At 50.0% G+C, this 9,610-nt stretch overlaps 1 protein-coding gene and 1 pseudogene across 1 annotated transcript in view; one reads left to right on the plus strand and one right to left on the minus strand.

Moving 5' to 3' along the window:
• The window catches only part of LOC144309401 (uncharacterized), a 22,226-nt gene extending 18,557 nt beyond the window's left edge, over positions 1-3,669 (plus strand). The window contains exons 3-4 of the mRNA XM_077890472.1: positions 342-1,432; positions 2,106-3,669. The gene's annotated coding sequence lies outside the window, so the exon portion shown is untranslated. The remainder of the gene's footprint in view (positions 1-341; positions 1,433-2,105) is intronic.
• Positions 2,102-3,366, minus strand: LOC144309402 (NHP2-like protein 1 pseudogene; annotated as a pseudogene).
• Positions 3,670-9,610: the final 5,941 nt, after the last annotated feature.

The raw sequence follows: 9,610 nt of genomic DNA on the forward strand, positions 1-9,610 counted from the left end.
GGGGAGAAAGGCGCTCGAGCGCCGAGCCCCCATGCGTCGCCGCCAGTTTGCCTTTTTCTTTTTTCTCCCTTTTTTTTTTTTTCTGGAAGGTTTGTTTGTATGTATGTATGTATGTATGTATGTATGTATGTCTTATTTCCTTATTTGCTTACGTATTTATGTATGTATTTATGTACGTACTTCTTTATTCTTTTATTTCTTCATTCATTTATTCATTTATTCATTCGTTTATCTATTTATTTATCTTTCATGTATTTATGTATGTATGTATGTATGTATGTATGTATGTATTTATTTATTTATTTATTTATTTATTTATTTATTTATTAATTTTTTATCAGAGACGGAGAGACGGAGAAGCAGGTTCCATCCAGAGCGCCTGACCTGGGACTCTGAGCCCGCGTCTCCAGAACCACGCCCTGGGCTGAAGGCGGAGCTCGACCCCCGAGCGGCCGGGCCGTTGCCCCGAGTTTGTCTTTGTTTGTATGTATGTGCATTTATGTATGTATGTATGTACGTACGTACTTACTTGCTTACTTACTATTTATTCATTTTCCTTTCTTTCTTTCTTTCTTTCTTTCTTTCTTTCTTTCTTTCTTTCTTTCTTTCTTTCTTTCTTTCTTTCTTTCTTTCTTTCTTTCTTTCTTTCTTTCTTTCATCAGACACAGACGGAGACGGAGAAGCAGGCTCCATCCAGAGCGCCTGACCTGGGACTCTGAGCCCGCGTCTCCAGAACCACGCCCTGGGCTGAAGGCGGAGCTCGACCCCCGAGCGGCCGGGCCGTTGCCCCGAGTTTGTCTTTGTTTGTATGTATGTGCATTTATGTATGTATGTATGTACGTACGTACTTACTTGCTTACTTACTATTTATTCATTTTCCTTTCTTTCTTTCTTTCTTTCTTTCTTTCTTTCTTTCTTTCTTTCTTTCTTTCTTTCTTTCTTTCTTTCTTTCTTTCTTTCTTTCTTTCTTTCATCAGACACAGACGGAGACGGAGAAGCAGGCTCCATCCAGAGCGCCTGACCTGGGACTCTGAGCCCGCGTCTCCAGAACCACGCCCTGGGCTGAAGGCGGAGCTCGACCCCCGAGCGGCCGGGCCGTTGCCCCGAGTTTGTCTTTGTTTGTATGTATGTGCATTTATGTATGTATGTATGTACGTACGTACTTACTTGCTTACTTACTATTTATTCATTTTCCTTTCTTTCTTTCTTTCTTTCTTTCTTTCTTTCTTTCTTTCTTTCTTTCTTTCTTTCTTTCTTTCTTTCTTTCTTTCTTTCTTTCTTTCATCAGACACAGACGGAGACGGAGAAGCAGGCTCCATCCAGAGCGCCTGACCTGGGACTCTGAGCCCGCGTCTCCAGAACCACGCCCTGGGCTGAAGGCGGAGCTCGACCCCCGAGCGGCCGGGCCGTTGCCCCGAGTTTGTCTTTGTTTGTATGTATGTGCATTTATGTATGTATGTATGTACGTACGTACTTACTTGCTTACTTACTATTTATTCATTTTCCTTTCTTTCTTTCTTTCTTTCTTTCTTTCTTTCTTTCTTTCTTTCTTTCTTTCTTTCTTTCTTTCTTTCTTTCTTTCTTTCTTTCTTTCATCAGACAGACGGAGACGGAGAAGCAGGCTCCATCCAGAGCGCCTGACCTGGGACTCTGAGCCCGCGTCTCCAGGACCACGCCCTGGGCTGAAGGCGGAGCTCGACCCCCGAGCGGCCGGGCCGTTGCCGCAAGTTTACCTTTTTTTTCCTTCTCTTTTTTTGGAAGGTTTGTTTGTGTCCTTGCGTGGAGCCTGCTTCTTCTCCCTCTGCCTAGGTCTCTGCCCCTTCCTCTCTCCTCTCTCCTCTCTCTCTCTCTCTCTCTCTCTCCCTCCCTACGTTCGGACTTCTAGGTCACCCCATCAGAAAGATGCCTCGTGGGATGGGACCCAAGAGGTGGTCCAGAGAAATAAGGACCCGATCTCCCCCCCCCCAACCCCCCGCCACTTCCCTTGAGTCCAAATCATGAAGAAGACGGGGAAAGCAGGCCAGGCAGGCGGACGCCGGAAATCCCAAGTCCACACGCACGCACGAGCACCAGAACTGATGCCCAACCCACTCCACCTCTTTCAGAGGGCTGAGAGGGAGGCAACCACGGACAAAGCCTGTTTTCCAGGAGGAAACCGAGATGAAGGAACAGGCGGAGGTGGAGGCGGAAGGCTGGAAGGTTGACGGATAAGAGAAAGGAAAAGAGGGACGGACGCCTGGGTGGCTCAGTGGTTGGGCGGCTGCCTTCCTCTCGGGGCTGGATGCGGGGCGGGGGTTGGGGAGGTGGAAGGGGTACCCTGGGCTCGTGTGCCCGCATCGGGTTCCCTGCGGGGAGCCTGCTTCTCCCTCTGCCTGTGTCTCTGCCTCTCTCTCTCTCTGTGACTATCATAAATAAATAAAAATTAAAAAAAAAAAAAAAAAAGAACGAGAGAAGGCAGCTGGAGAAACTACATGCGAACGCAGACGGTAGACACAACCCCAGGGGGGAGGGCTGGGCTCCGTGAGGGGTGGGACAGAGGCCAGCGGTTTCCACGAAGAGCCTTTCGATGGACTGCTGAATGGACTGGATCTGCGGCTTTGGCTGCGAGCCTCCTTGGATGGTGACGGGACAGGCGAGGACAGGCCCGGACACCCCGCAGGCCCGCCCGAGGGCCTGCTTGGAGCGCACGAACACGTAGGGCACGTTCTTCTCATCACGCGGCAGGCAGGCAGGCGGGCGGCGGACGGTGCGGGATGATCTCCAGGGGCTCGGCGTCTGCAGCCAGCCATCAGGATGAACTCAGAGATGCCTCTCCACAGAGGGTTTTGGCGGCTTCGTGGGCTCCTTTCCGAAGCTGCTTGTAGTTACGGGACTGCTGAACACGCGTCCAGGAGTTTCTTGGGGAGGTGGGCATCTGCCAGGGGGTAGGCCTTCGGATTCACATCAGCCTCAGTCATCTCTGCGTATCCGCGGTCCCTGTGGGTTTCCTGTAAAAAGACGTGTCCTGGGAGCTACCTATCACCGTCACACTTCATACGGATAACCGGTTTTGTCCCCACGCGCCCCCGCCCCCGCCGCCGTTGGGGTGGGCGGTGGGATGTGCTGTGCTCCCGTCACAGTTTGTGGGCCTGGAATGGTGGTGATCGAGATAGACCCTTCCGCCACCTCATTACAAAGAAACAAGACACGTGTGGTGTCTTGTTAGACCCACAGGCACAGAAAAGAAAAGGAGAACTACTTATCCCCTTGCTCCACCGGGACCCACCCGGATGCCATGCCCATGCCGGAGGGTCCAGGCCCCGAGGGACGGGCGTACTCAACTTTGCTGTGAACTCAACGGATTAGTGGAGTTGTGCCTCTGAGGATTTGTCCACGGAAACTACTCCAAATGATCGATTTTGTCCGTCTCGTGTACTTTTCCTTGTGACGAGCAAGCAGGTTAAAAAAAAAGAAAAAGAAAAAAATGAAAAAAGGGGGGAATCCCTGCGTGGCGCAGCGGTTTGGCGCCTGCCCTTGGCCCAGGGCGCGATCCTGGAGACCCGGGATCGAGTCCCACGTCGGGCTCCCGGTGCATGGAGCCTGCTTCTCTCTCTGCCTATGTCTCTGCCTCTCTTTCTCTCTCTCTCTCTCTCTCTCTCTCTCTCTCTCTCTCTCTCCCCCCCCCGACTATCATACATACATACATACATACATACATACATACATAAATAAAAAAAAAAAAAAAAAAAGTCTATAGGTTAAACTTTTACAATAGCTTCCCAAATCTTTGGTGACCTGGAACTTTGAAGGTGTAACTAGCTTAATTGATAAATTGGGTTCAGTTCATCGGATACCTGGCGTCTGTCTTTCCAACAGAAAGGTAAAATACTAAAGTGTGAGTCAGTAAGACACCCAAGGTGGTTTTTTTGTTTTGTGGTGTTGTGTTTTCCTCCCCCACCCCTTGCCCTTTTCTTCCTTCCCCCCCCCTCCCCCCACCTCAGTTTTTGTGTTTCTCTTTTGTCTGATTCAGGAAACCTGCAGATACCTGGGTGTGTCAGTAAACGTGTTTCAGGTTGGTTTGTTCGTTTCTCTTTTCCTTCCTCTTTTTTTTTTTTTAATTTTAATTCACAATTCATCACACACACACACACACACACACACACACACACACACACGGGCAGAGGGAGAAGCGGGCACCCTGCAGGACCGCTGAGCCACCCAGGGATCCCCTGTTTCGTGCTTCCTTCACAATTGTATCATACAGGGCAGCCCGTGTGGCTCAGCGTTTTAGTGCCGCCTTCAGCCCAGGGCGTGATCCTGGAGTCCCGGGATCGAGTCCCACGTCAGGCTCCCTGCACTGGAGCCTGCTTCTCCCTCTGTGTCTTTGCCCCCCCCCCCCCTCTCTCTTAAATCTTAAAAAAAAAATTGTGTCCTACATGTTAGGTTTTTACAAAATGAACAGCGGAGAAATAAAAAACCAGCAGAGCCAGGCAGTAGGTAGGAGAGTGCTTTAATGGGGAGCGCTCCTGGGCGAGGTTCCATGACTCGGAGAGGTGGCCAGAGTCAGGGAAGTCGCGCGGGGTTGGGGACTGTGGGGGTTTTGAAGCCTTCTTGGTTCCGACTCTGGATCCGGGTGGGTCCCTAGCCAAATTAGACAAGGGAACACCGTGTCCTTAGGTGATTGGCTGGGAGTAGGGGGGGGATAGTATCAGACGATGGGGAGGGGGCGGGGGCGGTTCCTGGATGGAAAGTTTCGGTTTCCCATCTAGGCTTCGACTCACTGGAGATGATGTGGTGGTCAGGGATGCTTTGACGGGAAGATCAGCCATTTTGACCCAGTTTGAGATGTCCGCCATTTTGGGTGCCCCTGTCTCTCAGCCAGCCCAACAATACATACACAAACACACACACACACACACACACACACACACACACACGTGTTTCTAAAAACTATCACATGTATTCATACATTTGACAATCTAAGGATTTCTGGTACGATAGACAATGTGCCCGTGGTTCCTACTGACTTTTCACCAGAGACTGAGGTTTCTAGGAGTTAACAGTCTGCCGCCTGGGTGGCTCAGCGGTTGAGGGGTTGAGCATCGGCCTTTGGGTCAGGGCCCAATTCTGGGGCGGCGGGTGGGGGGGTATCCGAGTCCGGACCCCTTTCCACATCTGGCTCCTTGTGGGGAGCCTGCTTCTGCCTATGTCTCTGTCTCTGTCTCCCTCCCTCCCTCTCTTCCCCCTTCACAAAGTTCTCTCTCTCTCTCTCTCTCTCTCTCTCTCTCCTCTCTCAAAAAGTGTAAAATAAGTACAATTTTAAAAAATCTGCCACATGGAATCGAGACTACTGGTTAACGATAAGGAAAACAACCTCTGTGTGTGAGATAGTAGGAGACATGTAGAATAGATACAAGGCATGAAAATACGGGTGGTGGTGGTGGTGGTTAAAGAAAATGAATCGGGGATCCCTGGGTGGCGCAGTGGTTTGGCGCCTGCCTTTGGCCCAGGGCACGATCCTGGAGACCTGGGATCGAATCCCACATCAGGCTCCCGGTGCATGGAGCCTGCTTCTCCCTCTGCCTGTGTCTCTGCCTCTCTCTCTCTCTCTCTCTCTCTCTCTGTGACTATCATAAATAAATAAAATAAAATAAAATAAAATAAAATAAAAAAGAAAATGAATCTGTCCTGAAATGACTCTGGCTTTTTTTTTTTTTTTTAAGATTTTATTTACTTATTCACGAGAGACACAGGGACAGGCAGAGACAAGGGAAGCAGGCTCTATGCGAGGACCCTGATATGGGACTCGGTCCCAGGAGTCTGGGATCACGCCCTGAGCTGAAGCCAGACGCTCAAACGCTGAGGCACAGGGGCGTCCCAAAGCCTGGCTATTTAGAGAAAGAACACTTAAGACTGACGGAATGGAAAAAGAAATTATAGAAGGGATTTATGAAGGAGATTTTTGAGATTTGTTTTTTGTTTTCTGTTTTTTATTTTTTTGGATTTTATTTATGTATTCATGGGAGAGAGACAGAGACAGAGAGAGAGACAGAGAGAAGGAGAGAGAGTAACAGAGACAGAGAGAGACAGAGAGAAAGACAGAGAAAGAGAGAGACAAAGAGAGACAGAGGCACAGAGACAGAGACACAGAGAGATAGAGAGAGACAGAGAAAGCAAGACAGAGACAAAGAGAGACAGAGATAGAGAAAGAGAGAGACACAGAGAAGGAGAGAGACAGGGAGAGAGAGAGAGACAAAGAGAGAGACAGAGAGATAAAGAGAGACAGAAGGGGAGAGAGACACAGAGAAAAGAGAGGCAGAGAGATAAACAGAGGCAGAGACAGAGACAGAGAGAAGGGGAGAGAGAGACAAAGAGAGAGAGACAGAGAAAAGAGAGGCAGAGAGACACAGAGAGACAGACACAGAGAGAGGCAGAGACAGAGAAAGAGAGAGAGACAGAGAGAAGGGGAGAGAGAGACAAAGAGACAGAGAAAAGGGGCAGAGAGATAAAGAGAGACAGAGACAGAGAGACAGACACAGAGACACAGTGAGGCAGAGACAGAGAAAGAGAGAGACAGACAGAGAGACACACACACAGAGAGAGAGAGAGAGAGGCAGAGACACAGGCAGGGGAAGAAGTAGGCTCCACGTGGGGAGCCCGATGTGGGTCTGGATCCCAGGACCCTTGGGATCAGGCCCTGAGCCAAAGGCAGACCTTCCACCGCTGAGCCACCCAAGGCGTCCCAGAAGCAGACTCTTTGAAAAGGGATTGCAGGCGTGGTCAGGACGGACTGAGATTGGGAGAAGTGGGTTTTACTACTACACTGGTGTACAACTGAGATTTGGCTCTTCTCTCTGCTAAAATGGCGAGATTCTCTTGCATTGGTAGTCTACTCTTGATAAGAGTGTGAACAGAGAAGAAAAGACAAAGACAAGGTGCTTTTTTGTTTGGTTGGTTGGCTTGGTTTGGTGTGGTTTGGTTGGGGGTTTTTTGTTTGTTTTTTGGGGTGTGTGTGTGTGTGTGTGTGTGTGTGTGTGTGTCTCCCTTTACCTGCCCAGAACAGCAAGGTTTTTAGATTCCCTTTTTTTTTTTTTTTTTTTTGGTTGTTCTTGTTTCACTTTTTTTGGTATTTACTTATTTATTTTATTTTTTGGGTTCGTTTGTATCCGGTCTTCCCCTACTACGTAAGAGTGAAAACTTCTCCACGGTAAAGGAGCTTCATTTTGGGGACAACTCTAAAAGCACCTGTAGAATCTCCTAGGGGCCACCTCGGCGAAAGAGACACTGAAGATTTCCGTTTTGTTATGATCCGTGATCCTTTGTAGGCATGTGCCTTGAAAACTTCTGAGATGTTTTTGGTTGGCTGGTTGGCTGCCTGTCTGTCTGTCTGTCTACTGGTCCCTTCATCCGTTCGTGGATTCTCAGCGGATCCCAGAATGCCAAACCCTAAATAGAGTCTCTTGACTACTATAGGTCGTTTACCTGCTATGGGAAGGCACATGAGAAGCACTGTCAGACAAAGAACCATAAGCCCTCTTAGATTACATTGTGTGGGTGAATGCTGCCGGTGTTCCGAACAGGAAATGAAATTCCTAAACTTGTAACGTGTCCTGGTAGAGTGCCGTCACTCCACATTCGAACTGTTTAAATGCTCTGCGTACGTGCATGTGTGTTGTGTGTGTGTGTGTATGTGTGTGTGACAGAAACTGGTCGGATTTTCCTCTCGACTGCATTATAATGAATTCTCATTGGGTCTTTAGGCACGTCCATCCGTGGGTGACCTCCCTGTCACGTGCAGGTGTTGTTAGGAAGGTCTTGCAACAATGCGGTCCACTTTTCAGAAGATTCGCGGAAAGGACTCTGGACGAATCCCGGTGTCTGGTCACCCTGAGATTGTCCAACTACATACAGTAGGAGTTGCCGGAACTAATGAAAAAGCTGCATGGAAACCGAACAGAAAGGAACAACGTGGAACTGAATGAGGTCCACGAAACCCTGAACAGAGTTCAGAAACTCTCAGTGAGTCATCTTCCTTTTTTTTGGCGATTGTTAAATCCTCTTCAGAAGGTCGGTGGGAATCCGTGCTCATTGCAACCAGACACCGTTGGAAGGATCCGCTGTATCACCAAGGCCTTCCTTGAGTAGAATGGCGTCTGTTTTTCTTTCTTTCGACCTCCCCCGGTCCCCACGCCGCCCTCCCCTCCTCCCTCCCCTCCCTTTCTCCCCCCCGCCCCCCACCCGGCCCCGGCCCCGGCCCCGGCCCCCGGGGTCCATTTGTCAAAGTGATCTCTATTGACCGAGCGGGCCAGGGGCCCCTGGAATCGCATCCTAAGACTCAGATAGGATCAGACAGCCTGGAAGACACTCAGATCCACTTCTCGGGAGCCACCCGAGCCCCTCGGAAACCGTGAGCCTGATACCTTCCTTCCAGAGGTCGCCGCGGCCTCACTGGGCGAGTCAAGAGTGCCACCTCCTGGCGGACGAAACCGAGAGTCAGCTGCTTAACCCCAGCGAGCCTCCCAGGTTGCCCCTACGAGGTGCTTGGAAATGCTGAGGCTCAACGACACCGGAACCACAACAACCGGAAGAACAGAAAAGAAGAGCAAAAGAAATGCTGAAGTTCTTCCTTCTGGCCTTGCCTTTACAGGAGTGTGCCGTCTGCGACCACGCCTGTCTCCGCGGACAGGAAGAAAAGAGTCCAGATGGCTGAACCGGGGTTCTGCACTCTGCGGACCACAGGAACCCCCTCCAGCCTGACCCAGGAACTCCCTTACTCTGAGCCAGGGACAGGAGGTCTTGTTTTGTGTTTCGGTTGTGGTCCAAAAGACAGGCGTCACCTACGATGGAACCTTGTAACCCTTTCTAAGCCTAGAGTCGCTCAGCGGCATTACATACGTTCACACATCCTCCTCGCCAAGTTATCTTTCCATTCCATTTTTTTACTCTCTTTTTTGAAACTCTTTAAATTTTATTTATTTATTTGTTCGTTCGTGCATGCATTCATTCATTCATTCATTGTTTGTTTGTTTATTATTTTAAAGGATTTTTTTATTGAGAGAGAGAGAGAGAGAGAGAGAGAGAGAGAGAGAGAGAGGCAGAGACACAGAGGGAGAAGCAGGCTCCATGCAGGGAGCCCGATGTGGGACTGGATCCCGGGTCTCCAGGATCACACCCCAGGCTGCAGGTGGCGCCAAACCGCTGCGCCACCGGGGCTGCCCTCCATTTTTTTACTCTTAAGTTTAATTTCTTACACTGTATTGATCGGGCACCCGATCTCTCTCTCTCTCTCTCTCTCTCTCGAATAAATAAATTAAATATTTAAAAAATAAATGAATAAATAAACTGTATTTATTCACGGGAGACACACAGAGAGAGGCCGGGACGCAGGCAGAGGGAGAAGCAGGCTCCACGCGGGGGGGGGGGGGGGGGGCCCGGTGCGGTGCTGGATCCCCAAAAAGCCGTGATGACGCCCGCCCGGAGCCCAGTCGAAGGCAGACGCTCAAACTCGGGTATGCCACCCGAGCACACCTCGTCCGCACCTCTTCCTTCCCACCGCCACCCACCCTCTTGTGCGTTCGTCGGGTTCCCACACACAGGACCTCGTCCTCCAGGTGTATCCCTAGACACACCC

This window comes from Canis aureus, chromosome Y (assembly GCF_053574225.1).
Source record: "Canis aureus isolate CA01 chromosome Y, VMU_Caureus_v.1.0, whole genome shotgun sequence".
NCBI classification, from domain to species: domain Eukaryota; kingdom Metazoa; phylum Chordata; class Mammalia; order Carnivora; family Canidae; genus Canis; species Canis aureus.